The sequence below is a fragment of the Centruroides vittatus genome, unplaced genomic scaffold (assembly GCF_030686945.1).
Source record: "Centruroides vittatus isolate TY-2023 unplaced genomic scaffold, ASM3068694v2 contig_1777, whole genome shotgun sequence".
Taxonomy (NCBI): domain Eukaryota; kingdom Metazoa; phylum Arthropoda; class Arachnida; order Scorpiones; family Buthidae; genus Centruroides; species Centruroides vittatus.
The window spans coordinates 346951-369937 of NW_027121088.1; the positions used below are offsets into that span (position 1 = coordinate 346951).

The 22987-nt window shown below is 33.6% G+C and overlaps 2 pseudogenes; one reads left to right on the plus strand and one right to left on the minus strand.

The window, feature by feature from the left end:
- Positions 1-7764: 7764 nt before the first annotated feature.
- On the minus strand, positions 7765-7940 carry LOC136969388 (U2 spliceosomal RNA; annotated as a pseudogene).
- Positions 7941-16171: 8231 nt separating this feature from the next.
- On the plus strand, positions 16172-16347 carry LOC136969389 (U2 spliceosomal RNA; annotated as a pseudogene).
- The last annotated feature ends 6640 nt before the right edge of the window (positions 16348-22987 follow it).

Below are 22987 nucleotides of genomic sequence, written 5' to 3' on the forward strand. Positions count from 1 at the left end.
TCGCTCTACAATCTGCGATGTATAAAATTTTCGGTGCTGTTGCTATGTAAGTTGAATTTCCAGAGCGCTTTGCAGACACCGTATTATCTTCCTCTTTTTGAGTTGATTCCAAACAAGGTGAACAACAGACGTGTAATATATTGACGTCAGTATTACGAGTGTTTACTGTTGCTTTTCTCCTGTTCAAACAGCAACCTTCAAAAGTGACTCAAGCTAAGTAACATTTTATTTGAATATTTGATGTTTGACCATGAAAATTTCAAAAATACTTTAGGTTCGATAAGTTATCTATCAGTCGAGCAAATCCAAAGATTAAAGTCCAAAATAGAAATCGTGATTAAAACTGTAAATCATTTCTTAGTTAATTCTCACTTCTTAGTGGTCAACTTCTCTTGCCAATTGAGTCACCAAGAGTTTGTATGGGGTGCAATTTACAGCGTATCTGTTTTATCATATTTTAATTTTATCGTGGAATCTTTTTGTTAATTAATAAAAAGCAGTATGAAACATTTAATTTTCAGTAGTAACAATTACATAAATTTATGGTGGTAAAAACCAGCACTATTTTCGAAATTTGAAAATAACAATTATTTATTATTACAGTGGTGCCTCGTATAACGTACGCCTCGAATAACGGACGCTGCGAACGACGGACTTTCTGTTTGGCCGTTACGTGACTCGAGCAACGGACTGGCTGCGAACAACGGACTTTCCGGCATAATTGGTGACTGCTCCACGGGTGCGTTCTTTAATAGCGATCGCTCTGCGTCTCCGCTACCGTTTGTAGGCATTTAGGAATGACGGAGAAAGAAAGAAAGATGGCAGCGCCCGCACTATCAATAGTATCGTGATGGAGGAATCTATAATTCTAAAATATGAGCTTTTAAGGGCAAAAGAAGGGTCCCGATTGTAAAATTTAACCATAAAATGGATTATTTATTGAAAGAGCATTAAAATAGCCACGAAAAAATTAGAATGCCGGCTACCATTCGAAAAAAATTCGTAAAGACACATCACCGCGTGCACTAACTCTCGCTTTCACAATTTCTAAATTTTCATTCATAAAACCACATAATGAACCCAGAAACGAAACTATTTGAGCCATGGAGGACGTCATGTTGCTTTCCACCGTAAACTACTGCTACAAGCGGCCGTTTTTGCCGTTCGACGACGCGCACTTCCACCGGAATTTAGGAACGCGTTCCGCAGAAATTTTTAAACGTATGTCGCTCGCGCGGAGTTACGCGGAGGAATAAAAGAACGCACCCCATGTTCATTTTTTAATGATACAGTACGGTTATTTTATGCTGCGGAACGAATTAGATGTTTTAACACGTATTTCTATGGGAAAATGCGTTTCGTATAACGGACGTTTCACTTAACATACGTACACCTGGAACGGATTAAGTACGTTATATGAGGCACCACTGTATTATTATGTTGGGTTGAGTGAGATATACTCGGTTAACACCGGTGGCTGTGTACTATGTCGGACCAAAGTCAAGGCATAGTGACCAAAACAAAAATTAATGAAGTGTATCAGTGTGTGTGTCTGTATTCAGGAATTTCCTCACAATATGACATGTATTCAATATAGTGATCTTCTGTAGTGTGATGTATGTGTTTCTATTCAATTGTAATGTGCCCAGGCTTTTGTGTACTGTGTGTGGTATGACACCTGTAGAGGAGAGAACGACAGGTACAATAAGCGCCCTATCCATCCTCCGCAGATGCCTTATTTCCTGGGCGAGTTCTGTGTACTTGCTAATTTTTTCAGTGCATGCGTTTTGTATATTGTGAGTGTTTGGAATGGATATGTCTATAATGTATGTGATTTTATTGTGTTTGTCAATGAGTGTAATGTCTGGTCTGTTGTGGTGCCATAGTACATTTTGTGCATGTTTTCCAATACTGTCTGTGGAATGTATTTGTAGTATGGTTCGTGGATATCTAATAATTTGTGTTTTTTTGCAAGCTCACGGTGTATTATATTTGCTACTTGGTTATGTCTGTGTAGATAATGTGTGTGTGCCAAGAGCTTGCAACCAGAAATAATGTGTTGTATAGTTTCTGGCATAATGTGTCATTTTCTGCACGCGTCATTTGTGAGTGTTGTATCCTTGAGTATGTGTTTTCTGTATTATTATTATTATTATTATTAAGTTTCTATTGTATACTAAAAGAGAAATAATAATATTAATAATAATCTTTTTTTTTTGATTACTTATCGCAGCACCGATCCTATTTGATAGTTCATTATTATTGTAAGCTGCTGTAAGCACAGCCCGAAAACTTATTATTTCATGTATGCTACTCTGATCTATTAATATTAGACTTTAGGTTTGAATATAAAAATGATACGAATTTTAAAATTTGATAGAATATTGTTCTTCATCATATAAACTTTTTTCAAGGTGTATTAATTTTTATATTACAAATGATATGTAAAATATATTAAGGTTATCACAGCCTTTCGTGTTAAAAACGAATTTGATATCGTAACCTAAACACAAATGACAAATTTCCTTCGTCATAAAATGTTTAGTAATAATGCGGTTTCGTGTGCTGTATATTAATTATATTCCGTATAATTAGATAAGAATATTTCGTTACATTGTCCGTTGTTTTTCGATGCACTCCTTAAATTTAAAAGTCCCGAAAAAATAGAATGCATAGTATTCGCCATCTGAAAAGAACGAAAATCGAAATTATTTAGTTGCATCAAAATTTTCAAATATGCTATAATTTTATGGAAAAAAAGAACGTTATATACTTATAAAATGAAATAACTTTGATAAGAATTTTAAAATTAAAAACTTTTTCATACTTTTTCTAAGTAAGGAATTTATTAAATATTTATGATTATAAAATAAAATCACCTTGAAGAGGATTTTCTTATCCACATCAAAGAAACCACCGACTGAAAGACACAAGGAAACTTTCCCAAATCTCTTCATAAAATCTAAAATCTGCGAAACGAAATGAACAATAATCGCAATAACCAATTCAATCAAAACTTGTAAACAATGTTAATTAATTAAATTTAATTTCAATAAATATCAGCTGGTGTTGAAATATATTAATTCTGATCATATGAAAATATGGCCATAATTTATTTTGGGTATTTAGAAAATACGCTTAACTTTAATAACATTTAATGCAGCTACTACTAATGAATAAAAATATATACCTTGAGTTTGAGTTCCAGTTTAAGTCTACAATCCACAAGTTGACGAATATCTTGAAAACCATTTTGCATCTAAAAAATAACATAATGTATGTTTGAAAAAAATTAAATTTTAACAAAAATACTTACCGTAAATGCAAAGCAGGACAATAAACATCCCATGATTACAAAGATGAACGTGAGAGTGAAAGAAGCAACTAATGCAAGATCCTGTATTGATTCATTCATTTCTAGAAAGAGATAGGCATAAAACCAAAAACTCGTCATCCAGATGACAGTAAAGTACAGAAAGCAAAATGGATAATTAAATTTAGTGTTGAATTGATTGATGAATATCCACAATTCCTGGTGACGTAGCATCAATTCGTTCAATTTATTCGGCATATTCTTGTGTTTCTTTTTCAATAAAGAGAGCTTAAACAGGACATTTTCAAATTCTTTATACGCGATCAACAACAATAAAGCTACTAATAATAAAGCAAATGCAAATCCTCCTGTTAGAGGTATGAGACATAGAGCATACAGAATATTGCATAACAAGGGTTCGCCTTCAAATTTCTTTTTCCTTTCGACTCCGAAATAATAAAAATATACATTCATAAATAGAAAATAAATAATATCTATCATTGCACAGAGAAATGTCAACAGGGAAATTTCTCTAATTAAAGAATTGTTTTCGTTTCTCATTTTTTGTTGCAAGTATTCATTTTTTAAATCAATTTCTATATCGAGTTTGTTGTCATTTTTCGTAAGAATAGTTAAGCATACAGAATAAGTTAAGAACATTACTGCATAAACCGTTGTTAATAGTATAGGCTCATTGGTTATATAATCAAGCCACCCTTCACAAATTGCGTATTTATTCAATCCCGGTATTATCTGCCAGAATAACAATGAAGTCCATGTCCATAAAACATATTGTATGAATCTGACATAACTATTTTTTAATCTAATAATTTTTAGCGTGAACATAGCTTTTCTGCAGCTACATATGTTAAAAATATCGAAGCCAAAGATAATTGCTATCCTTGTGCAAGGTTCTAACAAACAACTCAAACAAATTTTTTCTTGTAAATTAGAATACATTTTTCCTGTTGTTTCTTACAAATTATTCAGAAAATTTTGAATCATTAACTTATGTTTGTATAAACTATGTTGTCAAGAAACATTCTATAAAAGTACAGCAGAGCATCGATTATCCGTCTTAATTGGGGACTGGGGTTGGTCGGATAACCGAAAAGTATGAAAAAATACATTATTAGTATAGTGTATTAGGCCTGGTTTAAATACTACCCTCCCTTTCATGGTCGAGCAAGTGCTGCCAGCTAAAACATGCAAAAATTTAACAAAAATAATATTAAAGTAGCCAAGACATAACCAAATATTGTAGCGCCACATCACTACCGGACATTTGAATTTGCCGACTAGAATGCGGTCGGTTAACCGATAAGTCAGTTTATCGGGGGTCGAATAATCGATGCTCTACTGATTGAACTGAATAATTATATGATTTGCACGAAAATGTATAAAATACAAAGATGCGAATGTCCATGATAAATTAATGAATTATAGTGAGTTTCTTTATCAAATAATGTTATTTTAATACATTTTCCACGAAATATCATTTTTCGTTTCGATTAAATTCGGGTTTACATCGGTTTATTACAGTTTTATGAATTCATTTATAAAATTGTCATCGGATTCATTTAATTCGTGTTGATTATTATTTGCAAAAATGTCACGCTGGGAATTTAATAAGTTTTTAATCAAACACCCAAAAAAGGCAAGCTGAAAATTAAAAGTAAAATAAACATCAGCAATGTGCGATAATCAACAAATAATATATTAATATATTAATTTAATGAAATAGTATTTTTAATAAACATTAAATTTTTTCATTATGAAAGTCAAGTTATGTTTTCGTTAGTTACGCTAGTTTCTGTTAATTAATATTTTGTAACTAACAAGTGTTGTTAACACGTTTATGTTATTGTTTAAGGGAAATTTAAGTCAGTCGTAGAGAAACCGTGCTGTGCTAGATTGCTTATTCGTATTGTTAAACACAAGAGCGTGTTGTTAACTCAATCACTTGGCTTTTGACTCCGCCTTTATTTAGTTTATTAACCTTTATTAACAATACGAATAAGCAATCTAACACAACACGGTTTCTCTACGACTGACAATAAACTACTGTTAGAAACGGCAAAACACCACCGAAAAAAGAAAAAGGAAATTAGTGTACCTCAGCCAGCGATATGGACACCGAACACATTACAAGAACGAAAGTTGACTGATGAGGGGCAAAAGCCCGAAACGTGTAAAATTAGTTACCGTATCGACTAAATAAAGGTGGAGTCAAAAGCCAAGTGATTGAGTTAACAACACGATCTTATGTTTAACAATACGAATAGGAAATTTAAGTGTTGAAATCTATAAAACAGTGAAATAGTTCGACAATCCATTAGTAATTTATAAAAGGCAAATTTCAAATCATATTACTAAAAATTATGTTAATTTACACAATTCTATATAACGGAGAAAAGAGAATGGCTATTTTTAATATTTTGCTGAATTATGCTATAAAATATTTATAGGTACAATATAATCGCTATTAATTTATGAAGTAATTTACCTAAGAGTGTCTGTTGTCCATAAATTCCAACAATAAGATGGATATCTTTAATAGCTGAAAAGAAAGTGATGACTTCCTTTGTAAAAACACAAAGTTGTGCATTTTAGTAGTCTTTTCATCTTTTATTCTGATATTCATATTCTTAAATTTGATTTGATAGTCAAAAACGTGTACATCATCATAAAATATAAAATTAATTAATTATTCTTGTTTACACAGTTGATGTCTTTTAAGATGCTTATTTTACTAATGGGTATCAAGATATTATGCGTTTCTGTTTGCAATACAATGTTAAAAATTTACACTACGACAAATTAATTGCCATTTCCCTTAATGGGAAAGAAGTTAATATTTGTTTCAGTTGAAACAAATATTAACTTCTTTCTTAATTAATTAGCATTAAGCTTTTAATCGATCTGTCATTAAAACGTTTATAATAGTATTCGTTTTGAATGCGCAATTTTCTCGTGTATTTCACGTTTGTATTTTTACAATAAATGAAAAATGTTTTAAAAATTAATAAACAGAAAACAAATCATTAATGAGACAGCAGTGCATTTCCAGTAATGTTTAGTAACTAGTGTCAACCAAACATAAATAAAGCCATTTCTTTCTCGTAAAATAAATTGATGGTTTCAAACAAACACGAACAAGCCCGCAATCCCGCGTGAAGGAAAAGAAAACTTCAATTTAGTTGTCTTATAGTTTTTAATTGTACTTTATACCGGTGTATTGGTTATCAACACAAGGAGGAGTTCGTAAGCAGAAACATAAAAAAAATCTTTATTTTATCACCTGTAATAGTTTTTTCTGTTTCGGTATAAAGTCCTATTAATACGTTAAGTCCACGTAGACAATTTATAAGAAAAGAAAACTTGTCTAAACGATTAACATCGCACAATTTTTAATCACATTTTAAATTACATAAATTTAAAATATATGCCCTCCACTTCAAATTAGTAGGGATTGCTCCTATACATCATACTTTTCCTTTAACAATAGACTCGTGCCAGTCATTTGCTTTCAGGCTAAAAGCTTTCAATTAAAATAACGTGACTTTCAGTTTACATTGAAAGTTCCTGTACAGTTAATTGAGGCCTCCTGCCCTACGCTTTCCATATCCGTTTTTGGATTTCATCTAACTCCGTTCTCGAGAATAAGAAAAGACAGTCGGACGGACGACAGTGGCATTTATAGGTCTAAATCCAGCAATTCCGGAACTGTTCAATCTGCTAAACAGTTCTGGAGCTGTTAAGTATTGTTCCGATGCACGCCCTCTACAGTGTGGCTGTTTCGAAACATGTTTGGTCTTTTGACGTCACATTTCGTAACTGATTTCATTTGGAACTGATCAAGAATTGTTGTATCCAGTGGCGTAGCGTAGTGGGGGCGGCAGGGGCGGCCCGCTCCGGGCAGCACTTTTAGGGGGCGGCAAAATTTCACTATAAATACACAATACACATTACACCTGTACAGTACACAATAATGTTAATTGTTCTGACGAAAATTTCATTGGAATTACTGTATATTTTAGTCTTTTGAATTGAGATACCTAAATAAGGGGGCGGCGAAATTTTCCTGCGCCCCGGGCGGCTGACACCCACGCTACGCCACTGGTTGTATCCACATAAAGTGAAGTGTATATCATTTACGAGATGAAGGCATACATTACAGTATTAATCCACTCAAAAGCAGACATCTGCAAAATAAGCTTTATGAGTCTATGATAGAGCGGAAAGAAGAAACGAAGCGATCTTGATAGCCGTGGCTGCGGTATATTCCACTGGGACTTTTTCAAGAAAACGAGCCGTATACTATTCAGGAATACTGTGCAGATTAGTTGATTTAGAAGGCAGGCCGTTTACTGCTACAGATGATCTTACGAACTTTAGTGAACTTCAATCGAAGTAGAGTTTCTGTAATTTTTATTGATTTATAACCCCGCAGGGCATGGGCCGTTCTCGGAAGAAGTGCAACTCCGAGTCAACCCGCGGCAAAGGAGGAGCAAGTTCCAACTCTTTGCCAGTTTCCAAAAAAACAGGTTAATATCGAAGCTTCCGGGGTGGAAGCGAATCAGATATTAAGCTGATTAGAACAGATACTTTAGTGACTAGAAGCGATAAAGTGCATTACCGAAATTTCCTTAAACTTCTCTCGGTGACTTCGGAGTTACAGGTGTAGTTACGTCGCGGTTTGAAATACGGCAAAATAATGTGTTTAGAAATAAATCGTCTAAATTGAAATCAATCCGAATCGTAAATAGCATCGATTTAATGGATGTTATACGCTAGCTTATCTCATAAACTTGAAAATACAATATCATTTTTAATCATCCGTAGCAGCGCCGGATTAAGCCACTAGCGGGCCCTAGACAAAATTTAAATTGGGGCCCCATTTAAATAAGTCGCTTCTAAACAAATCTTATGTAATGTGACATTAGCGTAGCTAGCATGGGTATCTATGACACCACGATATCCGCACTGTACCCGGTGCGGATATCGTGGTGTCACCCCAAGTCACACCGTAGTGTCACCCTTTTTAACTCATTTATAAAACACTATTGAATTGTAATATCTTCGCACTCGAGCAACTTGAACGCCAGTGGCGTGCCGTGACATTTGATGATAGGGAAGCTGTGTTTCTGTAAGAAGCCGACTTTCTGGGGCAATCAATTAATTGCGCGTCAGGGCCCGTTCGTATTCGTTTGTTCGATAAGCCAACCGTATATTTCTTTAAATGTATTTTTAATAGATTATCTGACGTACTTAATAAATAAGAAAGTTCAATATAATTACCTCCGTTATTAGATTCAATAAATTCCCTATGCCCTCTAAATGCCAATTCTTGCTTTGAGAAAAAACATAGATATATCTAAATTAATAGATGTTATATTAATCGTAATTATCTTGTTATAATTTTCAATATTTATTTAATATTGTCTACCAATGTTAAATTCTATTCTATTTTGATTTCCAAATTGCTTCAATTTTACGAAAGAATAGTCATTCGTCATAAATTTTATCTTCAAAATGTCGAAATTTTTTTGTCGACGTATTTATATTTAATTTAGTCATTGGTCTTTCTCTTTTAATAATGTTTTCTTTTTCATTATACGGTCTTGAGCCAAAACTTTTTTAAAATAAATTTTTGAATCACCAGCCACGATATAAGGGCTAAAATTAAAATTATAAAAAAAAACTTACTTGGTAAAACAAAACGTGTGACGAATATACATACCTAGTACAAAAAATTCTTCAATTGTACGAATATACTTTTAAAGAAACTTATAATTAAATATAACTTTGTGAAGAAACGTACATAAAAATAACAAAATATTTTTTACTTTTTAAATCTTAGAACAATCCACTTAGTGAAATAGCTCCCTACCAGTGGCTAATGAATAGAATCAGAGACGATCCAGGTAGGTGTGTGTATGCCAAATCCCGAGGGTGCCGATACCGGTCAATGTCAAATGCCTCTTTTGTCGCATTACTAGTATATATCAAAGGACGCGACAGGGTTGTTGTAGATTTTAAACGTTTTTCACCGTAGCTGTAAAAATCTAAATATGTTAAACTTAACAGATCGTCCGTCGTTCGTTTTCTAACTAATTCGTTTTAGGACCATGTGTTCACGGAAATTTCCAAAATTGACAACTATTCGGTCACTCTCATTGAACTGGAAAAATGTCTGTCTTTATTACATCTAATATTATGAAGAGATAAGACCCCACTGTACTCGGCAAGAGATTGGTTCGGTTAAGCTTCTGTTTAAGTAAAATTTCGGCTCTTTCGTCAGGGCTTTATTTATGTTTCTAATTCCCTAATCGCTTAATTATTTAACTAATTCTTAAGTAGAAATAAGTCGAAACCGGTTACTTTGTACTTGAATATCTGTAGTCTTGGGAAAGAAGTGCTAGATATTCGGCCGCCCTCGCCCGATTATGCAAATCATGAGTAAACTAGATCAACGGCGGGCAACCCGCGGGCCGTAGGTATTCGGAAATGAACTACAGCTTCGACATAAACCAGTGTCGAGCCGTCGCGCTCCATTGTCCTGTCTTTTTGGCGTTTATAAAATGTACCCCGTGTTATAAAAAGATTCTAAATACTGTAATTAAATAAACTCGATTCGGCCAGCATAATATTTCATCGTATTTTGATCGAGAATAGCATATATAAACGAGCAGTTATTTATTGTGACATGGTCGAAATGACGGGTTGCAATTCCCAATTATATATTTAATTAATTTAATTTAAATTATATGTTCTCCGCCTCAAATTAGTAGTGGCTTGCCTTTGTACATCATACTTTACCTTTAACAATAGACTCGTGCCGATCATCTATCTAACAAATTTTCGGGGGAAGTTTCGAAGTGAATTAACGTGACTTCCGGTTTGCATCGGAAGTTCGTATATAGTTAATCGTTTATGGTTTCTATATATGTTCTCGACATTAGATAGGTCTACAGATTTTTAAAATTGCAGCCCAATTACAGTAGTAATATCGCTGAAATAGTACAGTTATTGATAAGATTGTATAGTGTAGAAAAATTTTAAGTCTTCGTCCAATAGCGGATCCAGAAATTTTTGGAGGAGAGTGCAGAAAGGAAACAATCTGCCTTGCAAAACTTTTTGCTACTCGAAGTACCCGGCTTCTCTCGGAAAAAACCCCCAGGAAAAGTCAACTGCCCCCGTGCACTTCCTTACATCCATCGTCGCCTTCATCTATAGTAGTGGTTCCCAACCTTTTCTAGGATGCGGAACACTTTTGTAAGCAATTTTCTTTACCGGGAACACTTACTTAAGTTAATATGAAATACATAAGCTTCTCATCAGTTATTTTAGTAGAATTGAGCAGTTATAATTCAAAATTTCTACTCATTATTAACGCCAATTCTAAGACAGGAAAAAATATACCTAAATAACTTTAATGGGAAACTTGTGCCTGATGTTTTTTACATATTTTATTCAGTTTTTATCATTGCCTTTATCTTATTCGAAAGAGTAGTACACTCCATAAGTACGTGTCGTACATATATATTTAAGTTTATGAAAATTTTATGATTTTAATTTTTTGATATTCGGCGGCTCGAATACGATTGTACACTTTCCGATTTGCGACTAAATCTGCGGAACACTTGGGAGATGCTTACGGAACACCAGTGTTCCGCGGAACACCGGTTGGGAACCACTGATCTATAGTGTAGTCTTAAATGTTTTAATTTTTTTTCATTCATTTCGGTAGCCAAATGGATAAAACTGCCGAATTGGTCGCGGGTTTGCACCTCTCCGACGGACTTGAGCTTTCCGGGGTTTTTTTTTACGATTTTAACACCTAAGTAGAGGCTGTTTCCGTTAGAAAGTTTTATCGGATGGCATCTCCATCGGCAGATCGACCACGTGTAACCAAATAATCCAATCCAATCTACTAATGAAATGGATAAAACAGCTTCTTCCTGCCGCAAAGCGACTCCAACCCCAGCTATCGGCCACCTGATACACGAATTCTATTTTAAAATGTAGCTTTGTGACCGGGAGCGATTTCAAACCGTTCAAACTTTTCTACGAAAACTAAAATTTACTGTTGTATATTAAATATTTTTTATTAATAAAAATTTAAGATTTGTTTTAGTTTTTCACATTATTTATTGTTGTTTTATTTCTTGTTTTATATTTTTTGTGCGCTCTATTTCTTGTCGGAGGAAGGGAGCCCGGTAATAAGAAAATATCTAGGGCCCCAAAGTGGGTTAATCCGGCCCTGACAGTGGAATTATTAGTTGTTTATCGGATCATCATTCGTTCTTATATATGTTGATTTTAATCCATAGTTAAAAATAGAAATGATGTTTTAACATTTTTATTAACTATGTCTCCAAACTTCATCGAATTCTTCTGCGAGAAGAATAATTTATCAGAAAACACGAGGCCAGAGAGTAGTCACGTGACCGGACTGCACCGACAATTTCACGTGACAAGCTTTGTACACGTCCGCCGTCCGATGTGTCGCTCCGCGATGAAAACAAGCTTATGAAATGGCGTTTGTCAACGAGCCACAATCGGTAAGTAGTTCTGTGATTTTTTGTTTATAACACTTTATGTACGGGTCGCCCGACAAAATGTTATGCATTTTCTGTATGTCTACTAAACATTTCTTCTTTTTAATATAAAATAATTTTAAAAATTCATATTCTCTTAAACTGTATAATTACCCCAAAGTATTTCTTCATCGACAAGGTTCACTTTTTCTATTTAATAACTTATAAAATTCCAAAATATATCGGTAAAATCAGTTTTTGAACTAATAGTCAGTTGTTTTTAATAATTTCCTTGGCATTTACTTAGAAATAAATTTTAAAAAGCACTTACACTTTATACGGTAATTTTGGATCGGCAGTCTGCGTTATTTTGAACGTAACGTTTGACCTGAAATTATACAATAAAAATAATCATTTCAAGTATTTAATCAAATTGGACAATTCGCAGTTTCACCGTAGAAAAACAAAATATGTTCAGAACTCACATGTTTCTCCGAATAACCAATTCTTGTGTGACGTCAAGACACAGGTACTGTTACGAAACTAACTCTTCGTTATTAGACAAATTATTTAAAATATTAATTAGATATTATAACATAATTTTAAAATTATATTAATTTGATTACATTAAAAGAATATAATATGTAATAGTAGATTATTTCTTGGAGAAATTTTTACGTATCTCACTTTCACCCCATAAAGGAACCTTTTTCAGCCAATTGTGCGGCCAAAAACTTCTCGGGGCTCTTTTATTGAATTCGATGATGGATCCTCAGAGCCTATACGCCTCGCACTATCAGAGTTGATAGATATACTGGGCTAAGTTCAAGAAACAAACAGTTAAGTAAGCAATAATCCATTAGTTTGCTTACTTAACTTCTTGTTTATTGAAATCGCTCCCGGTCACAAAGCTACATTTTAAAATAGAATTCGTGTATCAGGTGGCCGATAGCTGGGGTTGGAGTCGCTTTGCGGCAGGAAGAAGCTGTTTTATCCATTTCATTAGTAGATTGGATTGGATTATTTGGTTACACGTGGTCGATCTGCCGATGGAGATGCCATCCGATAAAACTTTCTAACGGAAACAGCCTCTACTTAGGTGTTAAAATCGTAAAAAAAAACCCCGGAAAGCTCAAGTCCGTCGGAGAGGTGCAAACCCGCGACCAATTCGGCAGTTTTATCCATTTGGCTACCGAAATGAATGAAAAAAAATTAAAACATTTAAGACTACACTATAGATCAGTGGTTCCCAACCGGTGTTCCGCGGAACACTGGTGTTCCGTAAGCATCTCCCAAGTGTTCCGCAGATTTAGTCGCAAATCGGAAAGTGTACAATCGTATTCGAGCCGCCGAATATCAAAAAATTAAAATCATAAAATTTTCATAAACTTAAATATATATGTACGACACGTACTTATGGAGTGTACTACTCTTTCGAATAAGATAAAGGCAATGATAAAAACTGAATAAAATATGTAAAAAACATCAGGCACAAGTTTCCCATTAAAGTTATTTAGGTATATTTTTTCCTGTCTTAGAATTGGCGTTAATAATGAGTAGAAATTTTGAATTATAACTGCTCAATTCTACTAAAATAACTGATGAGAAGCTTATGTATTTCATATTAACTTAAGTAAGTGTTCCCGGTAAAGAAAATTGCTTACAAAAGTGTTCCGCATCCTAGAAAAGGTTGGGAACCACTACTATAGATGAAGGCGACGATGGATGTAAGGAAGTGCACGGGGGCAGTTGACTTTTCCTGGGGGTTTTTTCCGAGAGAAGCCGGGTACTTCGAGTAGCAAAAAGTTTTGCAAGGCAGATTGTTTCCTTTCTGCACTCTCCTCCAAAAATTTCTGGATCCGCTATTGGACGAAGACTTAAAATTTTTCTACACTATACAATCTTATCAATAACTGTACTATTTCAGCGATATTACTACTGTAATTGGGCTGCAATTTTAAAAATCTGTAGACCTATCTAATGTCGAGAACATATATAGAAACCATAAACGATTAACTATATACGAACTTCCGATGCAAACCGGAAGTCACGTTAATTCACTTCGAAACTTCCCCCGAAAATTTGTTAGATAGATGATCGGCACGAGTCTATTGTTAAAGGTAAAGTATGATGTACAAAGGCAAGCCACTACTAATTTGAGGCGGAGAACATATAATTTAAATTAAATTAATTAAATATATAATTGGGAATTGCAACCCGTCATTTCGACCATGTCACAATAAATAACTGCTCGTTTATATATGCTATTCTCGATCAAAATACGATGAAATATTATGCTGGCCGAATCGAGTTTATTTAATTACAGTATTTAGAATCTTTTTATAACACGGGGTACATTTTATAAACGCCAAAAAGACAGGACAATGGAGCGCGACGGCTCGACACTGGTTTATGTCGAAGCTGTAGTTCATTTCCGAATACCTACGGCCCGCGGGTTGCCCGCCGTTGATCTAGTTTACTCATGATTTGCATAATCGGGCGAGGGCGGCCGAATATCTAGCACTTCTTTCCCAAGACTACAGATATTCAAGTACAAAGTAACCGGTTTCGACTTATTTCTACTTAAGAATTAGTTAAATAATTAAGCGATTAGGGAATTAGAAACATAAATAAAGCCCTGACGAAAGAGCCGAAATTTTACTTAAACAGAAGCTTAACCGAACCAATCTCTTGCCGAGTACAGTGGGGTCTTATCTCTTCATAATATTAGATGTAATAAAGACAGACATTTTTCCAGTTCAATGAGAGTGACCGAATAGTTGTCAATTTTGGAAATTTCCGTGAACACATGGTCCTAAAACGAATTAGTTAGAAAACGAACGACGGACGATCTGTTAAGTTTAACATATTTAGATTTTTACAGCTACGGTGAAAAACGTTTAAAATCTACAACAACCCTGTCGCGTCCTTTGATATATACTAGTAATGCGACAAAAGAGGCATTTGACATTGACCGGTATCGGCACCCTCGGGATTTGGCATACACACACCTACCTGGATCGTCTCTGATTCTATTCATTAGCCACTGGTAGGGAGCTATTTCACTAAGTGGATTGTTCTAAGATTTAAAAAGTAAAAAATATTTTGTTATTTTTATGTACGTTTCTTCACAAAGTTATATTTAATTATAAGTTTCTTTAAAAGTATATTCGTACAATTGAAGAATTTTTTGTACTAGGTATGTATATTCGTCACACGTTTTGTTTTACCAAGTAAGTTTTTTTTTATAATTTTAATTTTAGCCCTTATATCGTGGCTGGTGATTCAAAAATTTATTTTAAAAAAGTTTTGGCTCAAGACCGTATAATGAAAAAGAAAACATTATTAAAAGAGAAAGACCAATGACTAAATTAAATATAAATACGTCGACAAAAAAATTTCGACATTTTGAAGATAAAATTTATGACGAATGACTATTCTTTCGTAAAATTGAAGCAATTTGGAAATCAAAATAGAATAGAATTTAACATTGGTAGACAATATTAAATAAATATTGAAAATTATAACAAGATAATTACGATTAATATAACATCTATTAATTTAGATATATCTATGTTTTTTCTCAAAGCAAGAATTGGCATTTAGAGGGCATAGGGAATTTATTGAATCTAATAACGGAGGTAATTATATTGAACTTTCTTATTTATTAAGTACGTCAGATAATCTATTAAAAATACATTTAAAGAAATATACGGTTGGCTTATCGAACAAACGAATACGAACGGGCCCTGACGCGCAATTAATTGATTGCCCCAGAAAGTCGGCTTCTTACAGAAACACAGCTTCCCTATCATCAAATGTCACGGCACGCCACTGGCGTTCAAGTTGCTCGAGTGCGAAGATATTACAATTCAATAGTGTTTTATAAATGAGTTAAAAAGGGTGACACTACGGTGTGACTTGGGGTGACACCACGATATCCGCACCGGGTACAGTGCGGATATCGTGGTGTCATAGATACCCATGCTAGCTACGCTAATGTCACATTACATAAGATTTGTTTAGAAGCGACTTATTTAAATGGGGCCCCAATTTAAATTTTGTCTAGGGCCCGCTAGTGGCTTAATCCGGCGCTGCTACGGATGATTAAAAATGATATTGTATTTTCAAGTTTATGAGATAAGCTAGCGTATAACATCCATTAAATCGATGCTATTTACGATTCGGATTGATTTCAATTTAGACGATTTATTTCTAAACACATTATTTTGCCGTATTTCAAACCGCGACGTAACTACACCTGTAACTCCGAAGTCACCGAGAGAAGTTTAAGGAAATTTCGGTAATGCACTTTATCGCTTCTAGTCACTAAAGTATCTGTTCTAATCAGCTTAATATCTGATTCGCTTCCACCCCGGAAGCTTCGATATTAACCTGTTTTTTTGGAAACTGGCAAAGAGTTGGAACTTGCTCCTCCTTTGCCGCGGGTTGACTCGGAGTTGCACTTCTTCCGAGAACGGCCCATGCCCTGCGGGGTTATAAATCAATAAAAATTACAGAAACTCTACTTCGATTGAAGTTCACTAAAGTTCGTAAGATCATCTGTAGCAGTAAACGGCCTGCCTTCTAAATCAACTAATCTGCACAGTATTCCTGAATAGTATACGGCTCGTTTTCTTGAAAAAGTCCCAGTGGAATATACCGCAGCCACGGCTATCAAGATCGCTTCGTTTCTTCTTTCCGCTCTATCATAGACTCATAAAGCTTATTTTGCAGATGTCTGCTTTTGAGTGGATTAATACTGTAATGTATGCCTTCATCTCGTAAATGATATACACTTCACTTTATGTGGATACAACCAGTGGCGTAGCGTGGGTGTCAGCCGCCCGGGGCGCAGGAAAATTTCGCCGCCCCCTTATTTAGGTATCTCAATTCAAAAGACTAAAATATACAGTAATTCCAATGAAATTTTCGTCAGAACAATTAACATTATTGTGTACTGTACAGGTGTAATGTGTATTGTGTATTTATAGTGAAATTTTGCCGCCCCCTAAAAGTGCTGCCCGGAGCGGGCCGCCCCTGCCGCCCCCACTACGCTACGCCACTGGATACAACAATTCTTGATCAGTTCCAAATGAAATCAGTTACGAAATGTGACGTCAAAAGACCAAACATGTTTCGAAACAGCCACACTGTAGAGGGCGTGCATCGGAACAATACTTAACAGCTCCAGAACTGTTTAGCAGATTGAACAGTTCCGGAATTGCTGGATTTAGACCTATAAATGCCACTGTCGTCCGTCCGACTGTCTTTTCTTATTCTCGAGAACGGAGTTAGATGAAATCCAAAAACGGATATGGAAAGCGTAGGGCAGGAGGCCTCAATTAACTGTACAGGAACTTTCAATGTAAACTGAAAGTCACGTTATTTTAATTGAAAGCTTTTAGCCTGAAAGCAAATGACTGGCACGAGTCTATTGTTAAAGGAAAAGTATGATGTATAGGAGCAATCCCTACTAATTTGAAGTGGAGGGCATATATTTTAAATTTATGTAATTTAAAATGTGATTAAAAATTGTGCGATGTTAATCGTTTAGACAAGTTTTCTTTTCTTATAAATTGTCTACGTGGACTTAACGTATTAATAGGACTTTATACCGAAACAGAAAAAACTATTACAGGTGATAAAATAAAGATTTTTTTTATGTTTCTGCTTACGAACTCCTCCTTGTGTTGATAACCAATACACCGGTATAAAGTACAATTAAAAACTATAAGACAACTAAATTGAAGTTTTCTTTTCCTTCACGCGGGATTGCGGGCTTGTTCGTGTTTGTTTGAAACCATCAATTTATTTTACGAGAAAGAAATGGCTTTATTTATGTTTGGTTGACACTAGTTACTAAACATTACTGGAAATGCACTGCTGTCTCATTAATGATTTGTTTTCTGTTTATTAATTTTTAAAACATTTTTCATTTATTGTAAAAATACAAACGTGAAATACACGAGAAAATTGCGCATTCAAAACGAATACTATTATAAACGTTTTAATGACAGATCGATTAAAAGCTTAATGCTAATTAATTAAGAAAGAAGTTAATATTTGTTTCAACTGAAACAAATATTAACTTCTTTCCCATTAAGGGAAATGGCAATTAATTTGTCGTAGTGTAAATTTTTAACATTGTATTGCAAACAGAAACGCATAATATCTTGATACCCATTAGTAAAATAAGCATCTTAAAAGACATCAACTGTGTAAACAAGAATAATTAATTAATTTTATATTTTATGATGATGTACACGTTTTTGACTATCAAATCAAATTTAAGAATATGAATATCAGAATAAAAGATGAAAAGACTACTAAAATGCACAACTTTGTGTTTTTACAAAGGAAGTCATCACTTTCTTTTCAGCTATTAAAGATATCCATCTTATTGTTGGAATTTATGGACAACAGACACTCTTAGGTAAATTACTTCATAAATTAATAGCGATTATATTGTACCTATAAATATTTTATAGCATAATTCAGCAAAATATTAAAAATAGCCATTCTCTTTTCTCCGTTATATAGAATTGTGTAAATTAACATAATTTTTAGTAATATGATTTGAAATTTGCCTTTTATAAATTACTAATGGATTGTCGAACTATTTCACTGTTTTATAGATTTCAACACTTAAATTTCCTATTCGTATTGTTAAACATAAGATCGTGTTGTTAACTCAATCACTTGGCTTTTGACTCCACCTTTATTTAGTCGATACGGTAACTAATTTTACACGTTTCGGGCTTTTGCCCCTCATCAGTCAACTTTCGTTCTTGTAATGTGTTCGGTGTCCATATCGCTGGCTGAGGTACACTAATTTCCTTTTTCTTTTTTCGGTGGTGTTTTGCCGTTTCTAACAGTAGTTTATTGTCAGTCGTAGAGAAACCGTGTTGTGTTAGATTGCTTATTCGTATTGTTAATAAAGGTTAATAAACTAAATAAAGGCGGAGTCAAAAGCCAAGTGATTGAGTTAACAACACGCTCTTGTGTTTAACAATACGAATAAGCAATCTAGCACAGCACGGTTTCTCTACGACTGACTTAAATTTCCCTTAAACAATAACATAAACGTGTTAACAACACTTGTTAGTTACAAAATATTAATTAACAGAAACTAGCGTAACTAACGAAAACATAACTTGACTTTCATAATGAAAAAATTTAATGTTTATTAAAAATACTATTTCATTAAATTAATATATTAATATATTATTTGTTGATTATCGCACATTGCTGATGTTTATTTTACTTTTAATTTTCAGCTTGCCTTTTTTGGGTGTTTGATTAAAAACTTATTAAATTCCCAGCGTGACATTTTTGCAAATAATAATCAACACGAATTAAATGAATCCGATGACAATTTTATAAATGAATTCATAAAACTGTAATAAACCGATGTAAACCCGAATTTAATCGAAACGAAAAATGATATTTCGTGGAAAATGTATTAAAATAACATTATTTGATAAAGAAACTCACTATAATTCATTAATTTATCATGGACATTCGCATCTTTGTATTTTATACATTTTCGTGCAAATCATATAATTATTCAGTTCAATCAGTAGAGCATCGATTATTCGACCCCCGATAAACTGACTTATCGGTTAACCGACCGCATTCTAGTCGGCAAATTCAAATGTCCGGTAGTGATGTGGCGCTACAATATTTGGTTATGTCTTGGCTACTTTAATATTATTTTTGTTAAATTTTTGCATGTTTTAGCTGGCAGCACTTGCTCGACCATGAAAGGGAGGGTAGTATTTAAACCAGGCCTAATACACTATACTAATAATGTATTTTTTCATACTTTTCGGTTATCCGACCAACCCCAGTCCCCAATTAAGACGGATAATCGATGCTCTGCTGTACTTTTATAGAATGTTTCTTGACAACATAGTTTATACAAACATAAGTTAATGATTCAAAATTTTCTGAATAATTTGTAAGAAACAACAGGAAAAATGTATTCTAATTTACAAGAAAAAATTTGTTTGAGTTGTTTGTTAGAACCTTGCACAAGGATAGCAATTATCTTTGGCTTCGATATTTTTAACATATGTAGCTGCAGAAAAGCTATGTTCACGCTAAAAATTATTAGATTAAAAAATAGTTATGTCAGATTCATACAATATGTTTTATGGACATGGACTTCATTGTTATTCTGGCAGATAATACCGGGATTGAATAAATACGCAATTTGTGAAGGGTGGCTTGATTATATAACCAATGAGCCTATACTATTAACAACGGTTTATGCAGTAATGTTCTTAACTTATTCTGTATGCTTAACTATTCTTACGAAAAATGACAACAAACTCGATATAGAAATTGATTTAAAAAATGAATACTTGCAACAAAAAATGAGAAACGAAAACAATTCTTTAATTAGAGAAATTTCCCTGTTGACATTTCTCTGTGCAATGATAGATATTATTTATTTTCTATTTATGAATGTATATTTTTATTATTTCGGAGTCGAAAGGAAAAAGAAATTTGAAGGCGAACCCTTGTTATGCAATATTCTGTATGCTCTATGTCTCATACCTCTAACAGGAGGATTTGCATTTGCTTTATTATTAGTAGCTTTATTGTTGTTGATCGCGTATAAAGAATTTGAAAATGTCCTGTTTAAGCTCTCTTTATTGAAAAAGAAACACAAGAATATGCCGAATAAATTGAACGAATTGATGCTACGTCACCAGGAATTGTGGATATTCATCAATCAATTCAACACTAAATTTAATTATCCATTTTGCTTTCTGTACTTTACTGTCATCTGGATGACGAGTTTTTGGTTTTATGCCTATCTCTTTCTAGAAATGAATGAATCAATACAGGATCTTGCATTAGTTGCTTCTTTCACTCTCACGTTCATCTTTGTAATCATGGGATGTTTATTGTCCTGCTTTGCATTTACGGTAAGTATTTTTGTTAAAATTTAATTTTTTTCAAACATACATTATGTTATTTTTTAGATGCAAAATGGTTTTCAAGATATTCGTCAACTTGTGGATTGTAGACTTAAACTGGAACTCAAACTCAAGGTATATATTTTTATTCATTAGTAGTAGCTGCATTAAATGTTATTAAAGTTAAGCGTATTTTCTAAATACCCAAAATAAATTATGGCCATATTTTCATATGATCAGAATTAATATATTTCAACACCAGCTGATATTTATTGAAATTAAATTTAATTAATTAACATTGTTTACAAGTTTTGATTGAATTGGTTATTGCGATTATTGTTCATTTCGTTTCGCAGATTTTAGATTTTATGAAGAGATTTGGGAAAGTTTCCTTGTGTCTTTCAGTCGGTGGTTTCTTTGATGTGGATAAGAAAATCCTCTTCAAGGTGATTTTATTTTATAATCATAAATATTTAATAAATTCCTTACTTAGAAAAAGTATGAAAAAGTTTTTAATTTTAAAATTCTTATCAAAGTTATTTCATTTTATAAGTATATAACGTTCTTTTTTTCCATAAAATTATAGCATATTTGAAAATTTTGATGCAACTAAATAATTTCGATTTTCGTTCTTTTCAGATGGCGAATACTATGCATTCTATTTTTTCGGGACTTTTAAATTTAAGGAGTGCATCGAAAAACAACGGACAATGTAACGAAATATTCTTATCTAATTATACGGAATATAATTAATATACAGCACACGAAACCGCATTATTACTAAACATTTTATGACGAAGGAAATTTGTCATTTGTGTTTAGGTTACGATATCAAATTCGTTTTTAACACGAAAGGCTGTGATAACCTTAATATATTTTACATATCATTTGTAATATAAAAATTAATACACCTTGAAAAAAGTTTATATGATGAAGAACAATATTCTATCAAATTTTAAAATTCGTATCATTTTTATATTCAAACCTAAAGTCTAATATTAATAGATCAGAGTAGCATACATGAAATAATAAGTTTTCGGGCTGTGCTTACAGCAGCTTACAATAATAATGAACTATCAAATAGGATCGGTGCTGCGATAAGTAATCAAAAAAAAAAGATTATTATTAATATTATTATTTCTCTTTTAGTATACAATAGAAACTTAATAATAATAATAATAATAATACAGAAAACACATACTCAAGGATACAACACTCACAAATGACGCGTGCAGAAAATGACACATTATGCCAGAAACTATACAACACATTATTTCTGGTTGCAAGCTCTTGGCACACACACATTATCTACACAGACATAACCAAGTAGCAAATATAATACACCGTGAGCTTGCAAAAAAACACAAATTATTAGATATCCACGAACCATACTACAAATACATTCCACAGACAGTATTGGAAAACATGCACAAAATGTACTATGGCACCACAACAGACCAGACATTACACTCATTGACAAACACAATAAAATCACATACATTATAGACATATCCATTCCAAACACTCACAATATACAAAACGCATGCACTGAAAAAATTAGCAAGTACACAGAACTCGCCCAGGAAATAAGGCATCTGCGGAGGATGGATAGGGCGCTTATTGTACCTGTCGTTCTCTCCTCTACAGGTGTCATACCACACACAGTACACAAAAGCCTGGGCACATTACAATTGAATAGAAACACATACATCACACTACAGAAGATCACTATATTGAATACATGTCATATTGTGAGGAAATTCCTGAATACAGACACACACACTGATACACTTCATTAATTTTTGTTTTGGTCACTATGCCTTGACTTTGGTCCGACATAGTACACAGCCACCGGTGTTAACCGAGTATATCTCACTCAACCCAACATAATAATACAGTGGTGCCTCATATAACGTACTTAATCCGTTCCAGGTGTACGTATGTTAAGTGAAACGTCCGTTATACGAAACGCATTTTCCCATAGAAATACGTGTTAAAACATCTAATTCGTTCCGCAGCATAAAATAACCGTACTGTATCATTAAAAAATGAACATGGGGTGCGTTCTTTTATTCCTCCGCGTAACTCCGCGCGAGCGACATACGTTTAAAAATTTCTGCGGAACGCGTTCCTAAATTCCGGTGGAAGTGCGCGTCGTCGAACGGCAAAAACGGCCGCTTGTAGCAGTAGTTTACGGTGGA